The following is a 15,512-nucleotide window of genomic DNA, read 5'->3' as shown; positions in this document are numbered from 1 at the left end:
GTTTTCCTCAGGTTGGGGATGTAGCTCATTTGCAGAGCGTTCGCTTTGCATGTGAAAGGCCCCGGGTTCGATCCCCGGCATCTCCATGTTCCTTATTTTTTCCCTGTTTTATATTTGTCTTCTTCTTACAAGCCCACCGTTCATCTTTATCAGCACCTGAAAACCAAACAATTCTCTTATATAATCCACAATAAATATATGCAAATGTACATCCATCCTGCATTTCAAACAATCACACTACTTATACGCTTGAATTTAGAAGGATTTGGCAATAGGCTACGTCTCCATCTTGACATTTCGACCTTCACAAGTACTCAGTGCATAAAAGTGATCAATCTAACAAGTAGTACAATGAGAACAGCAGGTGTAGGGGATGTAGCTCAGTGGTAGAGCGTTCGCTTCGCATGTGAAAGGCCGCGGGTTCGATCCCCGGCATCTCCACATTTTTGGCCAGGGATGTCACAATGCAAACTGAGTGTGCCCCACCCGAATATGAAAGAAGCCACATTTATTGAAATCACCAGACATTGCAAGATGTCACGCTCAACAATCGTACACACTGCTGCCCATAAAGTCCTTTCTTTCTTCAAATACTCCACAGCCATACACACCCTCTTTACAGCAACTACAGCACGCTTTCTATGTTGGCTGTACCATTTTGCTGTAGGCTTGCCACGGAGATGTACGTGTCAAGGCTCAATTCTTAAACTCGGGTGTGTGGGGAAGACTGATGTCAACTTGGAAAACAAAGATTGTACAAGTGCTCAAGAGAGGGATACATGGTTTTTACCCCGTTTTCCTCAGGTTGGGGATGTAGCTCAGTGGCAGAGCGTTCGCTTTGCATGTGAAAGGCCCCGGGTTCGATCCCCGGCATCTCCATGTTCCTTGTTTTTTCCCTGTTTCATATTTGTCTTCTTCTTACAAGCCCATCGTTTATCTTTATCAGCACCTGAAAACCAAACAATTCTCTTATATAATCCACAATAAATATATGCAAATGTACATCCATCCTGCATTTCAAACAATCACACTACTTATACGCTTGAATTTAGAAGGATTTGGCAATAGGCTACGTCTCCATCTTGACCTTTCGACCTTCACAAGTACTCAGTGCATAAAAGTGCCCACCGTTCATCTTTATCAACACCTGAAAACCAAACAATTCTCTTATATAATCCACAATAAATATATGCAAATGTACATCCATCCTGCATTTCAAACAATCACACTACTTATACGCTTGAATTTAGAAGGATTTGGCAATAGGCTACGTCTCCATCTTGACATTTCGACCTTCACAAGTACTCAGTGCATAAAAGTGATCAATCTAACAAGTAGTACAATGAGAACAGCAGGTGTAGGGGATGTAGCTCAGTGGTAGAGCGTTCGCTTCGCATGTGAAAGACCCCGGGTTCGATGCCCGGCATCTCCACATTTTTGGCCAGGGATGTCACAATGCAAACTGAGTGTGCCCCACCCGAATATGAAAGAAGCCACATTTATTGAAATCACCAGACATTGCAAGATGTCACGCTCAACAATCGTACACACTGCTGCCCATAAAGTCCTTTCTTTCTTCAAATACTCCACAGCCATACACACCCTCTTTACAGCAACTACAGCACGCTTTCTATGTTGGCTGTACCATTTTGCTGTAGGCTTGCCACGGGGATGTACGTGTCAAGGCTCAATTCTTAAACTCGGGTGTGTGGGGAAGACTGATGTCAACTTGGAAAACAAAGATTGTACAAGTGCTCAAGAGAGGGATACATGGTTTTTACCCCGTTTTCCTCAGGTTGGGGATGTAGCTCATTTGCAGAGCGTTCGCTTTGCATGTGAAAGGCCCCGGGTTCGATCCCCGGCATCTCCATGTTCCTTATTTTTTCCCTGTTTTATATTTGTCTTCTTCTTACAAGCCCACCGTTCATCTTTATCAGCACCTGAAAACCAAACAATTCTCTTATATAATCCACAATAAATATATGCAAATGTACATCCATCCTGCATTTCAAACAATCACACTACTTATACGCTTGAATTTAGAAGGATTTGGCAATAGGCTACGTCTCCATCTTGACATTTCGACCTTCACAAGTACTCAGTGCATAAAAGTGATCAATCTAACAAGTAGTACAATGAGAACAGCAGGTGTAGGGGATGTAGCTCAGTGGTAGAGCGTTCGCTTCGCATGTGAAAGGCCGCGGGTTCGATCCCCGGCATCTCCACATTTTTGGCCAGGGATGTCACAATGCAAACTGAGTGTGCCCCACCCGAATATGAAAGAAGCCACATTTATTGAAATCACCAGACATTGCAAGATGTCACGCTCAACAATCGTACACACTGCTGCCCATAAAGTCCTTTCTTTCTTCAAATACTCCACAGCCATACACACCCTCTTTACAGCAACTACAGCACGCTTTCTATGTTGGCTGTACCATTTTGCTGTAGGCTTGCCACGGAGATGTACGTGTCAAGGCTCAATTCTTAAACTCGGGTGTGTGGGGAAGACTGATGTCAACTTGGAAAACAAAGATTGTACAAGTGCTCAAGAGAGGGATACATGGTTTTTACCCCGTTTTCCTCAGGTTGGGGATGTAGCTCAGTGGCAGAGCGTTCGCTTTGCATGTGAAAGGCCCCGGGTTCGATCCCCGGCATCTCCATGTTCCTTGTTTTTTCCCTGTTTCATATTTGTCTTCTTCTTACAAGCCCATCGTTTATCTTTATCAGCACCTGAAAACCAAACAATTCTCTTATATAATCCACAATAAATATATGCAAATGTACATCCATCCTGCATTTCAAACAATCACACTACTTATACGCTTGAATTTAGAAGGATTTGGCAATAGGCTACGTCTCCATCTTGACCTTTCGACCTTCACAAGTACTCAGTGCATAAAAGTGCCCACCGTTCATCTTTATCAACACCTGAAAACCAAACAATTCTCTTATATAATCCACAATAAATATATGCAAATGTACATCCATCCTGCATTTCAAACAATCACACTACTTATACGCTTGAATTTAGAAGGATTTGGCAATAGGCTACGTCTCCATCTTGACATTTCGACCTTCACAAGTACTCAGTGCATAAAAGTGATCAATCTAACAAGTAGTACAATGAGAACAGCAGGTGTAGGGGATGTAGCTCAGTGGTAGAGCGTTCGCTTCGCATGTGAAAGACCCCGGGTTCGATGCCCGGCATCTCCACATTTTTGGCCAGGGATGTCACAATGCAAACTGAGTGTGCCCCACCCGAATATGAAAGAAGCCACATTTATTGAAATCACCAGACATTGCAAGATGTCACGCTCAACAATCGTACACACTGCTGCCCATAAAGTCCTTTCTTTCTTCAAATACTCCACAGCCATACACACCCTCTTTACAGCAACTACAGCACGCTTTCTATGTTGGCTGTACCATTTTGCTGTAGGCTTGCCACGGGGATGTACGTGTCAAGGCTCAATTCTTAAACTCGGGTGTGTGGGGAAGACTGATGTCAACTTGGAAAACAAAGATTGTACAAGTGCTCAAGAGAGGGATACATGGTTTTTACCCCGTTTTCCTCAGGTTGGGGATGTAGCTCATTTGCAGAGCGTTCGCTTTGCATGTGAAAGGCCCCGGGTTCGATCCCCGGCATCTCCATGTTCCTTATTTTTTCCCTGTTTTATATTTGTCTTCTTCTTACAAGCCCACCGTTCATCTTTATCAGCACCTGAAAACCAAACAATTCTCTTATATAATCCACAATAAATATATGCAAATGTACATCCATCCTGCATTTCAAACAATCACACTACTTATACGCTTGAATTTAGAAGGATTTGGCAATAGGCTACGTCTCCATCTTGACATTTCGACCTTCACAAGTACTCAGTGCATAAAAGTGATCAATCTAACAAGTAGTACAATGAGAACAGCAGGTGTAGGGGATGTAGCTCAGTGGTAGAGCGTTCGCTTCGCATGTGAAAGGCCGCGGGTTCGATCCCCGGCATCTCCACATTTTTGGCCAGGGATGTCACAATGCAAACTGAGTGTGCCCCACCCGAATATGAAAGAAGCCACATTTATTGAAATCACCAGACATTGCAAGATGTCACGCTCAACAATCGTACACACTGCTGCCCATAAAGTCCTTTCTTTCTTCAAATACTCCACAGCCATACACACCCTCTTTACAGCAACTACAGCACGCTTTCTATGTTGGCTGTACCATTTTGCTGTAGGCTTGCCACGGAGATGTACGTGTCAAGGCTCAATTCTTAAACTCGGGTGTGTGGGGAAGACTGATGTCAACTTGGAAAACAAAGATTGTACAAGTGCTCAAGAGAGGGATACATGGTTTTTACCCCGTTTTCCTCAGGTTGGGGATGTAGCTCAGTGGCAGAGCGTTCGCTTTGCATGTGAAAGGCCCCGGGTTCGATCCCCGGCATCTCCATGTTCCTTGTTTTTTCCCTGTTTCATATTTGTCTTCTTCTTACAAGCCCATCGTTTATCTTTATCAGCACCTGAAAACCAAACAATTCTCTTATATAATCCACAATAAATATATGCAAATGTACATCCATCCTGCATTTCAAACAATCACACTACTTATACGCTTGAATTTAGAAGGATTTGGCAATAGGCTACGTCTCCATCTTGACCTTTCGACCTTCACAAGTACTCAGTGCATAAAAGTGCCCACCGTTCATCTTTATCAACACCTGAAAACCAAACAATTCTCTTATATAATCCACAATAAATATATGCAAATGTACATCCATCCTGCATTTCAAACAATCACACTACTTATACGCTTGAATTTAGAAGGATTTGGCAATAGGCTACGTCTCCATCTTGACATTTCGACCTTCACAAGTACTCAGTGCATAAAAGTGATCAATCTAACAAGTAGTACAATGAGAACAGCAGGTGTAGGGGATGTAGCTCAGTGGTAGAGCGTTCGCTTCGCATGTGAAAGGCCCCGGGTTCGATCCCCGGCATCTCCACATTTTTGGCCAGGGATGTCACAATGCAAACTGATTGTGCCCCACCCGAATATGAAAGAAGCCACATTTATTGAAATCACCAGACATTGCAAGATGTCACGCTCAACAATCGTACACACTGCTGCCCATAAAGTCCTTTCTTTCTTCAAATACTCCACAGCCATACACACCCTCTTTACAGCAACTACAGCACGCTTTCTATGTTGGCTGTACCATTTTGCTGTAGGCTTGCCACGGGGATGTACGTGTCAAGGCTCAATTCTTAAACTCGGGTGTGTGGGGAAGACTGATGTCAACTTGGAAAACAAAGATTGTACAAGTGCTCAAGAGAAGGATACATGGTTTTTACCCCGTTTTCCTCAGGTTGGGGATGTAGCTCAGTGGTAGAGCGTTCGCTTTGCATGTGAAAGGCCCCGGGTTCGATCCCCGGCATCTCCATGTTCCTTATTTTTTCCCTGTTTTATCTTTGTCTCCTTCTTACAAGCCCACCGTTCATCTTTATCAGCACCTGAAAACCAAACAATCCTCTTACATAATCCACAATAAATATATGCAAATGTACATCCATCCTTCATTTCAAACAATAACACTACTTATACGCTTGAATTTAGAAGGATTTGGCAATAGGCTACGTCTCCATCTTGACATTTCGACCTTCACAAGTACTCAGTGCATAAAAGTGCCCACCGTTCATCTTTATCAGCACCTGAAAACCAAACAATCCTCTTATATAATCCACAATAAATATATGCAAATGTACATCCATCCTGCATTTCAAACAATCACACTACTTATACGCTTGAATTTAGAAGGATTTGGCAATAGGCTACGTCTCCATCTTGACATTTCGACCTTCACAAGTACTCAGTGCATAAAAGTGATCAATCTAACAAGTAGTACAATGAGAACAGCAGGTGTAGGGGATGTAGCTCAGTGGTAGAGCGTTCGCTTCGCATGTGAAAGGCCCCGGGTTCGATCCCCGGCATCTCCATATTTTTGGCCAGGGATGTCACAATGCAAACTGAGTGTGCCCCACCCGAATATGAAAGAAGCCACATTTATTGAAATCACCAGACATTGCAAGATGCCACGCTCAACAATCGTACACATTGCTGCCCATAAAGTCCTTTCTTTCTTCAAATACTCCACAGCCATACACACCCTCTTTACAGCAACTACAGCACGCTTTCTATGTTGGCTGTACCATTTTGCTGTAGGCTTGCCACGGGGATGTACGTGTCAAGGCTCAATTCTTAAACTCGGGTGTGTGGGGAAGACTGATGTCAACTTGGAAAACAAAGATTGTACAAGTGCTCAAGAGAAGGATACATGGTTTTTACCCCGTTTTCCTCAGGTTGGGGATGTAGCTCATTTGCAGAGCGTTCGCTTTGCATGTGAAAGGCCCCGGGTTCGATCCCCGGCATCTCCATGTTCCTTATTTTTTTCCCTGTTTTATATTTGTCTTCTTCTTACAAGCCCACCGTTCATCTTTATCAGCACCTGAAAACCAAACAATTCTCTTATATAATCCACAATAAATATATGCAAATGTACATCCATCCTGCATTTCAAACAATCACACTACTTATACGCTTGAATTTAGAAGGATTTGGCAATAGGCTACGTCTCCATCTTGACATTTCGACCTTCACAAGTACTCAGTGCATAAAAGTGATCAATCTAACAAGTAGTACAATGAGAACAGCAGGTGTAGGGGATGTAGCTCAGTGGTAGAGCGTTCGCTTCGCATGTGAAAGGCCCCGGGTTCGATCCCCGGCATCTCCACATTTTTGGCCAGGGATGTCACAATGCAAACTGAGTGTGCCCCACCCGAATATGAAAGAAGCCACATTTATTGAAATCACCAGACATTGCAAGATGTCACGCTCAACAATCGTACACACTGCTGCCCATAAAGTCCTTTCTTTCTTCAAATACTCCACAGCCATACACACCCTCTTTACAGCAACTACAGCACGCTTTCTATGTTGGCTGTACCATTTTGCTGTAGGCTTGCCACGGGGATGTACGTGTCAAGGCTCAATTCTTAAACTCGGGTGTGTGGGGAAGACTGATGTCAACTTGGAAAAGAAAGATTGTACAAGTGCTCAAGAGAAGGATACATGGTTTTTACCCCGTTTTCCTCAGGTTGGGGATGTAGCTCAGTGGTAGAGCGTTCGCTTTGCATGTGAAAGGCCCCGGGTTCGATCCCCGGCATCTCCATGTTCCTTATTTTTTCCCTGTTTTATATTTGTCTTCTTCTTACAAGCCCACCGTTCATCTTTATCAGCACCTGAAAACCAAACAATCCTCTTACATAATCCACAATAAATATATGCAAATGTACATCCATCCTGCATTTCAAACAATAGCACTACTTATACGCTTGAATTTAGAAGGATTTGGCAATAGACTACGTCTCCATCTTGACATTTCGACCTTCACAAGTACTCAGTGCATAAAAGTGATCAATCTAACAAGTAGTACAATGAGAACAGCAGGTGTAGGGGATGTAGCTCAGTGGTAGAGCGTTCGCTTCGCATGTGAAAGGCCCCGGGTTCGATCCCCGGCATCTCCACATTTTTGGCCAGGGATGTCACAATGCAAACTGAGTGTGCCCCACCCGAATATGAAAGAAGCCACATTTATTGAAATCACCAGACATTGCAAGATGCCACGCTCAACAATCGTACACATTGCTGCCCATAAAGTCCTTTCTTTCTTCAAATACTCCACAGCCATACACACCCTCTTTACAGCAACTACAGCACGCTTTCTATGTTGGCTGTACCATTTTGCTGTAGGCTTGCCACGGGGATGTACGTGTCAAGGCTCAATTCTTAAACTCGGGTGTGTGGGGAAGACTGATGTCAACTTGGAAAACAAAGATTGTACAAGTACTCAAGAGAAGGATACATGGTTTTTACCCCGTTTTCCTCAGGTTGGGGATGTAGCTCAGTGGCAGAGCGTTCGCTTTGCATGTGAAAGGCCCCGGGTTCGATCCCCGGCATCTCCATGTTCCTTATTTCTTCCCTGTTTTATATTTGTCTTCTTCTTACAAGCCCACCGTTCATCTTTATCAGCACCTGAAAACCAAACAATCCTCTTATATAATCCACAATAAATATATGCAAATGTACATCCATCCTGCACTTCAAACAATAACACTACTTATACGCTTGAATTTAGAAGGATTTGGCAATAGGCTACGTCTCCATCTTGACATTTCGACCTTCACAAGTACTCAGTGCATAAAAGTGCCCACCGTTCATCTTTATCAGCACCTGAAAACCAAACAATTCTCTTATATAATCCACAATAAATATATGCAAATGTACATCCATCCTGCATTTCAAACAATCACACTACTTATACGCTTGAATTTAGAAGGATTTGGCAATAGGCTACGTCTCCATCTTGACATTTCGACCTTCACAAGTACTCAGTGCATAAAAGTGATCAATCTAACAAGTAGTACAATGAGAACAGCAGGTGTAGGGGATGTAGCTCAGTGGCAGAGCGTTCGCTTTGCATGTGAAAGGCCCCGGGTTCGATCCCCGGCATCTCCATGTTCCTTATTTTTTCCCTGTTTTATATTTCTCTTCTTCTTACAAGCCCACCGTTCATCTTTATCAGCACCTGAAAACCAAACAATCCTCTTGTATAATCCACAATAAATATATGCAAATGTACATCCATCCTGCATTTCAAACAATCACACTACTTATACGCTTGAATTTAGAAGGATTTGGCAATAGGCTACGTCTCCATCTTGACATTTCGACCTTCACAAGTACTCAGTGCATAAAAGTGATCAATCTAACAAGTAGTACAATGAGAACAGCAGGTGTAGGGGATGTAGCTCAGTGGTAGAGCGTTCGCTTCGCATGTGAAAGACCCCGGGTTCGATGCCCGGCATCTCCACATTTTTGGCCAGGGATGTCACAATGCAAACTGAGTGTGCCCCACCCGAATATGAAAGAAGCCACATTTATTGAAATCACCAGACATTGCAAGATGTCACGCTCAACAATCGTACACACTGCTGCCCATAAAGTCCTTTCTTTCTTCAAATACTCCACAGCCATACACACCCTCTTTACAGCAACTACAGCACGCTTTCTATGTTGGCTGTACCATTTTGCTGTAGGCTTGCCACGGGGATGTACGTGTCAAGGCTCAATTCTTAAACTCGGGTGTGTGGGGAAGACTGATGTCAACTTGGAAAACAAAGATTGTACAAGTGCTCAAGAGAGGGATACATGGTTTTTACCCCGTTTTCCTCAGGTTGGGGATGTAGCTCATTTGCAGAGCGTTCGCTTTGCATGTGAAAGGCCCCGGGTTCGATCCCCGGCATCTCCATGTTCCTTATTTTTTCCCTGTTTTATATTTGTCTTCTTCTTACAAGCCCACCGTTCATCTTTATCAGCACCTGAAAACCAAACAATTCTCTTATATAATCCACAATAAATATATGCAAATGTACATCCATCCTGCATTTCAAACAATCACACTACTTATACGCTTGAATTTAGAAGGATTTGGCAATAGGCTACGTCTCCATCTTGACATTTCGACCTTCACAAGTACTCAGTGCATAAAAGTGATCAATCTAACAAGTAGTACAATGAGAACAGCAGGTGTAGGGGATGTAGCTCAGTGGTAGAGCGTTCGCTTCGCATGTGAAAGGCCGCGGGTTCGATCCCCGGCATCTCCACATTTTTGGCCAGGGATGTCACAATGCAAACTGAGTGTGCCCCACCCGAATATGAAAGAAGCCACATTTATTGAAATCACCAGACATTGCAAGATGTCACGCTCAACAATCGTACACACTGCTGCCCATAAAGTCCTTTCTTTCTTCAAATACTCCACAGCCATACACACCCTCTTTACAGCAACTACAGCACGCTTTCTATGTTGGCTGTACCATTTTGCTGTAGGCTTGCCACGGAGATGTACGTGTCAAGGCTCAATTCTTAAACTCGGGTGTGTGGGGAAGACTGATGTCAACTTGGAAAACAAAGATTGTACAAGTGCTCAAGAGAGGGATACATGGTTTTTACCCCGTTTTCCTCAGGTTGGGGATGTAGCTCAGTGGCAGAGCGTTCGCTTTGCATGTGAAAGGCCCCGGGTTCGATCCCCGGCATCTCCATGTTCCTTGTTTTTTCCCTGTTTCATATTTGTCTTCTTCTTACAAGCCCATCGTTTATCTTTATCAGCACCTGAAAACCAAACAATTCTCTTATATAATCCACAATAAATATATGCAAATGTACATCCATCCTGCATTTCAAACAATCACACTACTTATACGCTTGAATTTAGAAGGATTTGGCAATAGGCTACGTCTCCATCTTGACCTTTCGACCTTCACAAGTACTCAGTGCATAAAAGTGCCCACCGTTCATCTTTATCAACACCTGAAAACCAAACAATTCTCTTATATAATCCACAATAAATATATGCAAATGTACATCCATCCTGCATTTCAAACAATCACACTACTTATACGCTTGAATTTAGAAGGATTTGGCAATAGGCTACGTCTCCATCTTGACATTTCGACCTTCACAAGTACTCAGTGCATAAAAGTGATCAATCTAACAAGTAGTACAATGAGAACAGCAGGTGTAGGGGATGTAGCTCAGTGGTAGAGCGTTCGCTTCGCATGTGAAAGGCCCCGGGTTCGATCCCCGGCATCTCCACATTTTTGGCCAGGGATGTCACAATGCAAACTGATTGTGCCCCACCCGAATATGAAAGAAGCCACATTTATTGAAATCACCAGACATTGCAAGATGTCACGCTCAACAATCGTACACACTGCTGCCCATAAAGTCCTTTCTTTCTTCAAATACTCCACAGCCATACACACCCTCTTTACAGCAACTACAGCACGCTTTCTATGTTGGCTGTACCATTTTGCTGTAGGCTTGCCACGGGGATGTACGTGTCAAGGCTCAATTCTTAAACTCGGGTGTGTGGGGAAGACTGATGTCAACTTGGAAAAGAAAGATTGTACAAGTGCTCAAGAGAAGGATACATGGTTTTTACCCCGTTTTCCTCAGGTTGGGGATGTAGCTCAGTGGTAGAGCGTTCGCTTTGCATGTGAAAGGCCCCGGGTTCGATCCCCGGCATCTCCATGTTCCTTATTTTTTCCCTGTTTTATCTTTGTCTCCTTCTTACAAGCCCACCGTTCATCTTTATCAGCACCTGAAAACCAAACAATCCTCTTACATAATCCACAATAAATATATGCAAATGTACATCCATCCTTCATTTCAAACAATAACACTACTTATACGCTTGAATTTAGAAGGATTTGGCAATAGGCTACGTCTCCATCTTGACATTTCGACCTTCACAAGTACTCAGTGCATAAAAGTGCCCACCGTTCATCTTTATCAGCACCTGAAAACCAAACAATCCTCTTATATAATCCACAATAAATATATGCAAATGTACATCCATCCTGCATTTCAAACAATCACACTACTTATACGCTTGAATTTAGAAGGATTTGGCAATAGGCTACGTCTCCATCTTGACATTTCGACCTTCACAAGTACTCAGTGCATAAAAGTGATCAATCTAACAAGTAGTACAATGAGAACAGCAGGTGTAGGGGATGTAGCTCAGTGGTAGAGCGTTCGCTTCGCATGTGAAAGGCCCCGGGTTCGATCCCCGGCATCTCCATATTTTTGGCCAGGGATGTCACAATGCAAACTGAGTGTGCCCCACCCGAATATGAAAGAAGCCACATTTATTGAAATCACCAGACATTGCAAGATGCCACGCTCAACAATCGTACACATTGCTGCCCATAAAGTCCTTTCTTTCTTCAAATACTCCACAGCCATACACACCCTCTTTACAGCAACTACAGCACGCTTTCTATGTTGGCTGTACCATTTTGCTGTAGGCTTGCCACGGGGATGTACGTGTCAAGGCTCAATTCTTAAACTCGGGTGTGTGGGGAAGACTGATGTCAACTTGGAAAAGAAAGATTGTACAAGTGCTCAAGAGAAGGATACATGGTTTTTACCCCGTTTTCCTCAGGTTGGGGATGTAGCTCATTTGCAGAGCGTTCGCTTTGCATGTGAAAGGCCCCGGGTTCGATCCCCGGCATCTCCATGTTCCTTATTTTTTTCCCTGTTTTATATTTGTCTTCTTCTTACAAGCCCACCGTTCATCTTTATCAGCACCTGAAAACCAAACAATTCTCTTATATAATCCACAATAAATATATGCAAATGTACATCCATCCTGCATTTCAAACAATCACACTACTTATACGCTTGAATTTAGAAGGATTTGGCAATAGGCTACGTCTCCATCTTGACATTTCGACCTTCACAAGTGCTCAGTGCATAAAAGTGATCAATCTAACAAGTAGTACAATGAGAACAGCAGGTGTAGGGGATGTAGCTCAGTGGTAGAGCGTTCGCTTCGCATGTGAAAGGCCCCGGGTTCGATCCCCGGCATCTCCACATTTTTGGCCAGGGATGTCACAATGCAAACTGAGTGTGCCCCACCCGAATATGAAAGAAGCCACATTTATTGAAATCACCAGACATTGCAAGATGTCACGCTCAACAATCGTACACACTGCTGCCCATAAAGTCCTTTCTTTCTTCAAATACTCCACAGCCATACACACCCTCTTTACAGCAACTACAGCACGCTTTCTATGTTGGCTGTACCATTTTGCTGTAGGCTTGCCACGGGGATGTACGTGTCAAGGCTCAATTCTTAAACTCGGGTGTGTGGGGAAGACTGATGTCAACTTGGAAAACAAAGATTGTACAAGTGCTCAAGAGAAGGATACATGGTTTTTACCCCGTTTTCCTCAGGTTGGGGATGTAGCTCAGTGGTAGAGCGTTCGCTTTGCATGTGAAAGGCCCCGGGTTCGATCCCCGGCATCTCCATGTTCCTTATTTTTTCCCTGTTTTATATTTGTCTTCTTCTTACAAGCCCACCGTTCATCTTTATCAGCACCTGAAAACCAAACAATCCTCTTACATAATCCACAATAAATATATGCAAATGTACATCCATCCTGCATTTCAAACAATAGCACTACTTATACGCTTGAATTTAGAAGGATTTGGCAATAGACTACGTCTCCATCTTGACATTTCGACCTTCACAAGTACTCAGTGCATAAAAGTGATCAATCTAACAAGTAGTACAATGAGAACAGCAGGTGTAGGGGATGTAGCTCAGTGGTAGAGCGTTCGCTTCGCATGTGAAAGGCCCCGGGTTCGATCCCCGGCATCTCCACATTTTTGGCCAGGGATGTCACAATGCAAACTGAGTGTGCCCCACCCGAATATGAAAGAAGCCACATTTATTGAAATCACCAGACATTGCAAGATGCCACGCTCAACAATCGTACACATTGCTGCCCATAAAGTCCTTTCTTTCTTCAAATACTCCACAGCCATACACACCCTCTTTACAGCAACTACAGCACGCTTTCTATGTTGGCTGTACCATTTTGCTGTAGGCTTGCCACGGGGATGTACGTGTCAAGGCTCAATTCTTAAACTCGGGTGTGTGGGGAAGACTGATGTCAACTTGGAAAACAAAGATTGTACAAGTGCTCAAGAGAAGGATACATGGTTTTTACCCCGTTTTCCTCAGGTTGGGGATGTAGCTCAGTGGTAGAGCGTTCGCTTTGCATGTGAAAGGCCCCGGGTTCGATCCCCGGCATCTCCATGTTCCTTGTTTTTTCCCTGTTTCATATTTGTCTTCTTCTTACAAGCCCACCGTTCATCTTTATCAGCACCTGAAAACCAAACAATTCTCTTATATAATCCACAATAAATATATGCAAATGTACATCCATCCTGCATTTCAAACAATCACACTACTTATACGCTTGAATTTAGAAGGATTTGGCAATAGGCTACGTCTCCATCTTGACATTTCGACCTTCACAAGTACTCAGTGCATAAAAGTGATCAATCTAACAAGTAGTACAATGAGAACAGCAGGTGTAGGGGATGTAGCTCAGTGGTAGAGCGTTCGCTTCGCATGTGAAAGGCCCCGGGTTCGATCCCCGGCATCTCCACATTTTTGGCCAGGGATGTCACAATGCAAACTGAGTGTGCCCCACCCGAATATGAAAGAAGCCACATTTATTGAAATCACCAGACATTGCAAGATGTCACGCTCAACAATCGTACACACTGCTGCCCATAAAGTCCTTTCTTTCTTCAAATACTCCACAGCCATACACACCCTCTTTACAGCAACTACAGCACGCTTTCTATGTTGGCTGTACCATTTTGCTGTAGGCTTGCCACGGGGATGTACGTGTCAAGGCTCAATTCTTAAACTCGGGTGTGTGGGGAAGACTGATGTCAACTTGGAAAAGAAAGATTGTACAAGTGCTCAAGAGAAGGATACATGGTTTTTACCCCGTTTTCCTCAGGTTGGGGATGTAGCTCAGTGGTAGAGCGTTCGCTTTGCATGTGAAAGGCCCCGGGTTCGATCCCCGGCATCTCCATGTTCCTTGTTTTTTCCCTGTTTCATATTTGTCTTCTTCTTACAAGCCCACCGTTCATCTTTATCAGCACCTGAAAACCAAACAATCCTCTTACATAATCCACAATAAATATATGCAAATGTACATCCATCCTGCATTTCAAACAATAGCACTACTTATACGCTTGAATTTAGAAGGATTTGGCAATAGACTACGTCTCCATCTTGACATTTCGACCTTCACAAGTACTCAGTGCATAAAAGTGATCAATCTAACAAGTAGTACAATGAGAACAGCAGGTGTAGGGGATGTAGCTCAGTGGTAGAGCGTTCGCTTCGCATGTGAAAGGCCGCGGGTTCGATCCCCGGCATCTCCACATTTTTGGCCAGGGATGTCACAATGCAAACTGAGTGTGCCCCACCCGAATATGAAAGAAGCCACATTTATTGAAATCACCAGACATTGCAAGATGCCACGCTCAACAATCGTACACATTGCTGCCCATAAAGTCCTTTCTTTCTTCAAATACTCCACAGCCATACACACCCTCTTTACAGCAACTACAGCACGCTTTCTATGTTGGCTGTACCATTTTGCTGTAGGCTTGCCACGGGGATGTACGTGTCAAGGCTCAATTCTTAAACTCGGGTGTGTGGGGAAGACTGATGTCAACTTGGAAAACAAAGATTGTACAAGTGCTCAAGAGAAGGATACATGGTTTTTACCCCGTTTTCCTCAGGTTGGGGATGTAGCTCAGTGGTAGAGCGTTCGCTTTGCATGTGAAAGGCCCCGGGTTCGATCCCCGGCATCTCCATGTTCCTTGTTTTTTCCCTGTTTCATATTTGTCTTCTTCTTACAAGCCCACCGTTCATCTTTATCAGCACCTGAAAACCAAACAATTCTCTTATATAATCCACAATAAATATATGCAAATGTACATCCATCCTGCATTTCAAACAATCACACTACTTATACGCTTGAATTTAGAAGGATTTGGCAATAGGCTACGTCTCCAT

The 15,512-nt window shown here is 43.5% G+C and overlaps 36 non-coding genes across 36 annotated transcripts; all 36 read left to right on the top strand.

The window, feature by feature from the left end:
- Nucleotides 1-14: 14 nt before the first annotated feature.
- On the top strand, nucleotides 15-86 carry Trnaa-ugc (transfer RNA alanine (anticodon UGC)). The gene has a single exon. It is a non-coding gene; the product is annotated as a tRNA-Ala (tRNA).
- A 283-nt stretch (nucleotides 87-369) lies between these two features.
- Trnaa-cgc (transfer RNA alanine (anticodon CGC)) lies at nucleotides 370-441 on the top strand. Its single transcript has one exon. It is a non-coding gene; the product is annotated as a tRNA-Ala (tRNA).
- Nucleotides 442-807: 366 nt separating this feature from the next.
- On the top strand, nucleotides 808-879 carry Trnaa-ugc (transfer RNA alanine (anticodon UGC)). The gene has a single exon. It is a non-coding gene; the product is annotated as a tRNA-Ala (tRNA).
- A 481-nt stretch (nucleotides 880-1,360) lies between these two features.
- Nucleotides 1,361-1,432, top strand: Trnaa-cgc (transfer RNA alanine (anticodon CGC)). Its single transcript has one exon. It is a non-coding gene; the product is annotated as a tRNA-Ala (tRNA).
- Nucleotides 1,433-1,798: 366 nt separating this feature from the next.
- Trnaa-ugc (transfer RNA alanine (anticodon UGC)) lies at nucleotides 1,799-1,870 on the top strand. The gene has a single exon. It is a non-coding gene; the product is annotated as a tRNA-Ala (tRNA).
- Nucleotides 1,871-2,153: 283 nt separating this feature from the next.
- Nucleotides 2,154-2,225, top strand: Trnaa-cgc (transfer RNA alanine (anticodon CGC)). The gene has a single exon. It is a non-coding gene; the product is annotated as a tRNA-Ala (tRNA).
- Nucleotides 2,226-2,591: 366 nt separating this feature from the next.
- On the top strand, nucleotides 2,592-2,663 carry Trnaa-ugc (transfer RNA alanine (anticodon UGC)). Its single transcript has one exon. It is a non-coding gene; the product is annotated as a tRNA-Ala (tRNA).
- A 481-nt stretch (nucleotides 2,664-3,144) lies between these two features.
- Trnaa-cgc (transfer RNA alanine (anticodon CGC)) lies at nucleotides 3,145-3,216 on the top strand. Its single transcript has one exon. It is a non-coding gene; the product is annotated as a tRNA-Ala (tRNA).
- Nucleotides 3,217-3,582: 366 nt separating this feature from the next.
- Nucleotides 3,583-3,654, top strand: Trnaa-ugc (transfer RNA alanine (anticodon UGC)). Its single transcript has one exon. It is a non-coding gene; the product is annotated as a tRNA-Ala (tRNA).
- Nucleotides 3,655-3,937: 283 nt separating this feature from the next.
- Nucleotides 3,938-4,009, top strand: Trnaa-cgc (transfer RNA alanine (anticodon CGC)). The gene has a single exon. It is a non-coding gene; the product is annotated as a tRNA-Ala (tRNA).
- Nucleotides 4,010-4,375: 366 nt separating this feature from the next.
- Nucleotides 4,376-4,447, top strand: Trnaa-ugc (transfer RNA alanine (anticodon UGC)). The gene has a single exon. It is a non-coding gene; the product is annotated as a tRNA-Ala (tRNA).
- Nucleotides 4,448-4,928: 481 nt separating this feature from the next.
- Trnaa-cgc (transfer RNA alanine (anticodon CGC)) lies at nucleotides 4,929-5,000 on the top strand. Its single transcript has one exon. It is a non-coding gene; the product is annotated as a tRNA-Ala (tRNA).
- Nucleotides 5,001-5,366: 366 nt separating this feature from the next.
- On the top strand, nucleotides 5,367-5,438 carry Trnaa-ugc (transfer RNA alanine (anticodon UGC)). The gene has a single exon. It is a non-coding gene; the product is annotated as a tRNA-Ala (tRNA).
- Nucleotides 5,439-5,919: 481 nt separating this feature from the next.
- Nucleotides 5,920-5,991, top strand: Trnaa-cgc (transfer RNA alanine (anticodon CGC)). The gene has a single exon. It is a non-coding gene; the product is annotated as a tRNA-Ala (tRNA).
- A 366-nt stretch (nucleotides 5,992-6,357) lies between these two features.
- Trnaa-ugc (transfer RNA alanine (anticodon UGC)) lies at nucleotides 6,358-6,429 on the top strand. The gene has a single exon. It is a non-coding gene; the product is annotated as a tRNA-Ala (tRNA).
- Nucleotides 6,430-6,713: 284 nt separating this feature from the next.
- Nucleotides 6,714-6,785, top strand: Trnaa-cgc (transfer RNA alanine (anticodon CGC)). The gene has a single exon. It is a non-coding gene; the product is annotated as a tRNA-Ala (tRNA).
- A 366-nt stretch (nucleotides 6,786-7,151) lies between these two features.
- On the top strand, nucleotides 7,152-7,223 carry Trnaa-ugc (transfer RNA alanine (anticodon UGC)). Its single transcript has one exon. It is a non-coding gene; the product is annotated as a tRNA-Ala (tRNA).
- A 283-nt stretch (nucleotides 7,224-7,506) lies between these two features.
- Trnaa-cgc (transfer RNA alanine (anticodon CGC)) lies at nucleotides 7,507-7,578 on the top strand. The gene has a single exon. It is a non-coding gene; the product is annotated as a tRNA-Ala (tRNA).
- Nucleotides 7,579-7,944: 366 nt separating this feature from the next.
- Nucleotides 7,945-8,016, top strand: Trnaa-ugc (transfer RNA alanine (anticodon UGC)). Its single transcript has one exon. It is a non-coding gene; the product is annotated as a tRNA-Ala (tRNA).
- Nucleotides 8,017-8,497: 481 nt separating this feature from the next.
- Trnaa-ugc (transfer RNA alanine (anticodon UGC)) lies at nucleotides 8,498-8,569 on the top strand. Its single transcript has one exon. It is a non-coding gene; the product is annotated as a tRNA-Ala (tRNA).
- A 283-nt stretch (nucleotides 8,570-8,852) lies between these two features.
- On the top strand, nucleotides 8,853-8,924 carry Trnaa-cgc (transfer RNA alanine (anticodon CGC)). The gene has a single exon. It is a non-coding gene; the product is annotated as a tRNA-Ala (tRNA).
- Nucleotides 8,925-9,290: 366 nt separating this feature from the next.
- Trnaa-ugc (transfer RNA alanine (anticodon UGC)) lies at nucleotides 9,291-9,362 on the top strand. The gene has a single exon. It is a non-coding gene; the product is annotated as a tRNA-Ala (tRNA).
- Nucleotides 9,363-9,645: 283 nt separating this feature from the next.
- Nucleotides 9,646-9,717, top strand: Trnaa-cgc (transfer RNA alanine (anticodon CGC)). Its single transcript has one exon. It is a non-coding gene; the product is annotated as a tRNA-Ala (tRNA).
- A 366-nt stretch (nucleotides 9,718-10,083) lies between these two features.
- Trnaa-ugc (transfer RNA alanine (anticodon UGC)) lies at nucleotides 10,084-10,155 on the top strand. Its single transcript has one exon. It is a non-coding gene; the product is annotated as a tRNA-Ala (tRNA).
- A 481-nt stretch (nucleotides 10,156-10,636) lies between these two features.
- On the top strand, nucleotides 10,637-10,708 carry Trnaa-cgc (transfer RNA alanine (anticodon CGC)). The gene has a single exon. It is a non-coding gene; the product is annotated as a tRNA-Ala (tRNA).
- Nucleotides 10,709-11,074: 366 nt separating this feature from the next.
- Trnaa-ugc (transfer RNA alanine (anticodon UGC)) lies at nucleotides 11,075-11,146 on the top strand. The gene has a single exon. It is a non-coding gene; the product is annotated as a tRNA-Ala (tRNA).
- Nucleotides 11,147-11,627: 481 nt separating this feature from the next.
- Trnaa-cgc (transfer RNA alanine (anticodon CGC)) lies at nucleotides 11,628-11,699 on the top strand. Its single transcript has one exon. It is a non-coding gene; the product is annotated as a tRNA-Ala (tRNA).
- A 366-nt stretch (nucleotides 11,700-12,065) lies between these two features.
- Nucleotides 12,066-12,137, top strand: Trnaa-ugc (transfer RNA alanine (anticodon UGC)). Its single transcript has one exon. It is a non-coding gene; the product is annotated as a tRNA-Ala (tRNA).
- A 284-nt stretch (nucleotides 12,138-12,421) lies between these two features.
- Trnaa-cgc (transfer RNA alanine (anticodon CGC)) lies at nucleotides 12,422-12,493 on the top strand. The gene has a single exon. It is a non-coding gene; the product is annotated as a tRNA-Ala (tRNA).
- Nucleotides 12,494-12,859: 366 nt separating this feature from the next.
- Nucleotides 12,860-12,931, top strand: Trnaa-ugc (transfer RNA alanine (anticodon UGC)). Its single transcript has one exon. It is a non-coding gene; the product is annotated as a tRNA-Ala (tRNA).
- Nucleotides 12,932-13,214: 283 nt separating this feature from the next.
- Nucleotides 13,215-13,286, top strand: Trnaa-cgc (transfer RNA alanine (anticodon CGC)). The gene has a single exon. It is a non-coding gene; the product is annotated as a tRNA-Ala (tRNA).
- A 366-nt stretch (nucleotides 13,287-13,652) lies between these two features.
- On the top strand, nucleotides 13,653-13,724 carry Trnaa-ugc (transfer RNA alanine (anticodon UGC)). The gene has a single exon. It is a non-coding gene; the product is annotated as a tRNA-Ala (tRNA).
- Nucleotides 13,725-14,007: 283 nt separating this feature from the next.
- On the top strand, nucleotides 14,008-14,079 carry Trnaa-cgc (transfer RNA alanine (anticodon CGC)). Its single transcript has one exon. It is a non-coding gene; the product is annotated as a tRNA-Ala (tRNA).
- Nucleotides 14,080-14,445: 366 nt separating this feature from the next.
- On the top strand, nucleotides 14,446-14,517 carry Trnaa-ugc (transfer RNA alanine (anticodon UGC)). The gene has a single exon. It is a non-coding gene; the product is annotated as a tRNA-Ala (tRNA).
- A 283-nt stretch (nucleotides 14,518-14,800) lies between these two features.
- Nucleotides 14,801-14,872, top strand: Trnaa-cgc (transfer RNA alanine (anticodon CGC)). Its single transcript has one exon. It is a non-coding gene; the product is annotated as a tRNA-Ala (tRNA).
- Nucleotides 14,873-15,238: 366 nt separating this feature from the next.
- On the top strand, nucleotides 15,239-15,310 carry Trnaa-ugc (transfer RNA alanine (anticodon UGC)). Its single transcript has one exon. It is a non-coding gene; the product is annotated as a tRNA-Ala (tRNA).
- Nucleotides 15,311-15,512: the final 202 nt, after the last annotated feature.

This window comes from Haliotis asinina, chromosome 15 (genome assembly GCF_037392515.1).
Source record: "Haliotis asinina isolate JCU_RB_2024 chromosome 15, JCU_Hal_asi_v2, whole genome shotgun sequence".
Taxonomy (NCBI): domain Eukaryota; kingdom Metazoa; phylum Mollusca; class Gastropoda; order Lepetellida; family Haliotidae; genus Haliotis; species Haliotis asinina.
This window is presented reverse-complemented; position numbering and strand designations above follow the sequence as displayed.